This window comes from Lupinus angustifolius, chromosome LG09 (genome assembly GCF_001865875.1).
Source record: "Lupinus angustifolius cultivar Tanjil chromosome LG09, LupAngTanjil_v1.0, whole genome shotgun sequence".
NCBI classification, from domain to species: Eukaryota; Viridiplantae; Streptophyta; class Magnoliopsida; order Fabales; family Fabaceae; genus Lupinus; species Lupinus angustifolius.
The window spans coordinates 19,740,761-19,744,392 of NC_032017.1; positions in this window are offsets into that span (position 1 = coordinate 19,740,761).

Genomic DNA, 3,632 nt, shown 5'->3' on the forward strand with positions numbered 1-3,632 from the left:
TTTTATTTAATGAGATATGGAGAATGTTGACAGATATGAAATAAATGTGGTCATAATGATTATGAGCAAGGTAAAATACGTGGCAATGCAAAAGGGGAATGGATATGGACGAGCATTTGTTGTCCCAAAGTTTGTCCCTAAACTTGTCTCTAACTAATTCTAATGAAGTAAAAATTAATAAAATCATGAATATTTAATTTTTTTAACTGATATGACATGATATGATTAGTTTGGAACCAACTTTAAAACATGTTTTAAAACAATAGATCGTTGTCTGAATGGATATATTGTTCTATGACTTTTCTACTCACTTGATGTGATAAGTGGTTGTTGGATTCTACTCTTTTTAGTTGGCCAATTTGCAGAATCACTTCGGACTGGATCACTTTTTGGTCGTCTCACCCCAATTTTTCACACCTAACCCAATATGAATTATGTAGTATTATCTCTAAACATTTTTTAATCACTTCATCTATTATAATTTTTATTTACCTCTAGAAATTGGATTAACATTCATTTAATTTATGAGATTTTCCACACATGCTCAAATGAACTATGATATAATTCTATCACATTTTCTAGCATAGGAGCTACTATCTTATATAGTAACTCCAATGAAACATTTTCATAGCCACTTCACTGATTTTATGCTAATGTAATATCTTATTATCCAAGATTCAGTCTTATATATAAACATTTCCCCATTTGAATAATCATCTGGTCCTCATCATCACTTGTAAAATTCAAAGTCAGTATCTGGCTTCTTTACGTTCGTCCTATAACCCTTCTCAAAGTCCTTTGGCAATATCACATATCGGTTCTTCCGAACAGCATGTATTCCTGCTTCTTGAAAAATTGTGGATATCTGAATAATGCAACAATCATCAAATAATTAATTCTCCCTTATATAATACAGAGGAAGGATTATTATTAACACAGTTCTTTCCAATGATGGTGTTTCAAATCTAGGTAGTTTGAACATTCTCTTCCTCACCAGTCAATCTCTTTCCAAAATAAAGTTGAAACACAGATTAGGTATACAAGTGTATAACCGAAGTGCAAAATTTGTGGCTTGAGAAAGATTGAAAAGGAAGCTGAAAACAGTGAAAACAAAGGTGGAGTTGATGATGGGATGGAAAAGATCCAAATTCATACCAAGCAGTGAAAAAGAAACTTAAATCCATTATTTATTATATGAAAAGTTTACCACAACCTCATCAATAAATATAATTGCAGGGGCAGTGAAACCTTCTAACATAGCAAAGCTAATCAAACATTCTACATTCTCTAGCCAGGGACATATTCCAGTATTCCACTACTTAGGCTCACTTCACTACTATCTAGCTAAGATAAAGGTTTAAAATTAATCAGCCCCAACTCTAGTTTCGGAAAACAATTGATCCTTCGTTAACATCAGACCAATATATCTAGGATTGACAGCATAATCAAAGTAAACAATTGATCCTTCGTTAACATGAGACTATGAAAACAGGGAGTACGTCTTTTGTTCGATATTGAGTGTCATCGGTGTGCTATGAGATTGTGATTGATTGAAAAATATATATTTAAGTTAAAATTTAACTATTAAGTATTTTGTTAACCAATCATTAGTTTATGATACATGGAATGACACAAATTATGGGACAAAAAATATGCTTTATGAAAATATAGGATTCAACTTTTGTTGTATGCCTTAGATGGTAGAGGTACATAATGGGAGACTCTAATGCTTATTGTGAGTTTATTTTTGGTGTGTCCAATCACAATCTTTGGGATCATTCTTACTCATGAACATTATGCTACTTGCCTTTTATCATTCGTGGACGATTGCCAAGATGAACAATGGATTTTCAAAGGCTTTCACATCATGCACTTTCGTATTGATAGTTTATCTTACATTACTTCATGCCCATTTGAGTATAAATAATATCATAAAAATGGAAATGGATAATTTATTTTTGTGAATTTATTTCCTTCTATCTCCTACTCGACCTTGAAATCTCAGGCTTCTAGAAACCTTGTTCTTCTCCTTGTTTTTTGTACAGCACTAAGTTGGTAGTTTTTAACTAAATTATTACTTCCCCTTATGCCTTTATGAACTCATCACGAAAGATATCATGTTTTCTTTTTAGTTTCTTATTTTCTTTCCTCCACATTGTTACTTCTCTTATTGGGAAACAATCTAAACTTTTGGTGGGTTGCGGATATTTTTGCTTTGAGCTTATGAACTTTCTTTTGGATTTGTAGTTTTCTATTCTAATCTTTCGTATTGTCATTCAAGTGTTTGTTTTAATTTTTTTAAATTGTTGGTAGGTTATTTACGAGTTTCATGTTTTGATTTGTAAAAAATTTCTTTGACCCTCTAGATTTTCTTCGCCAATACAAAAAAATAAAAAGGCTACACCAAATTATGTGTATTTCTCTTTAGGAAAAGGAGTTGGGCCCATTCACATGATTCAAGAACCGAGGGATCATATTAGTTCTCAATCACGACCAAAAGTATTTGTAAAGTGGGTTTCACTAGATACTAAAATTATTAAAATGTTAAGGATTCAATTTTAGTAAACAATATTTATCGGGAGACAATTATACCCCAAAAGATACTCAAAAAGTTAGGAAAATACTATTAATAATAAGAAAAAAATATTATTCCCCAAACATTTAACAAGCTTCACCATTTAAAGTTTTCACGGGTATTCAATATAAGGGAAAATTTACTCAGTTGGTGCACTTTGACCGAAAAATTACGGTCTTGGTGCACCTTTTGAAAATATTACGAAAAAGGTGTAGATTTCACCTAAATCGGCAACCCTGTTGCCGATTTCAAATAAATCTATTTTTTTTATTCGACTCCCCCCTAAATCGGTAATGGGGGGAGTTTTACCTATATTTATTTTTTTTTTAATTTAACCCCCCCTAACTCGGCAATGGGGGGAGTTTTATAAATTTTTTTTTTTTTAATTTCTCCCCCCCTAAATCGGCAATGGGGGGGGAGTTTTACATATATATATATATTTTTTTTTAATTTAACCCCCCTAACTCGGCAATGGGGGGGAGTTTTATAAATTTTATTTTTTTTTTAATTTCTCCCCCCTAAATCGGCAATGGGGGGGGGGGAGTTTTACATGTAATTATTTTTTTTTAAATTTAACCCCCTAACTCGAGGAGTTTTACAAATTTTTTTTTTTAGTTTCTCCCCCAAAATAGGACATGTAATATATATTTATTTAAAATATTTAAAAAATGTAATTCCAATAAGACAGAAACCATTAATACTTTATTCAAAGAGTATTATTTAATACAAAAATTTATCACACTTGAATTTATTAATCCCATAAAAGTTTAATGACGTCTATGTGATGAAGTGCCACATGGGGGTGGTTTTCTCCTTCTGGGCGGTTGAACTCTTAATTGTTGTTCATTCCGCTGCGAGAGGTTGTGGCTCCTCCTCATTTGAATCATCTTCATCTTCATCAACATCTTCAACGACAACCTCATCATCAGTATGTTGCATACCAAAAATATTTGTAGACGGCATAGTAGGACGATAATATTGTTGAGGATCATATGCCGAGAATGGTGTAGTTGAACTAGTAGCAAACATTGTTGGTATTGGGTTTTGAGAACTTGAT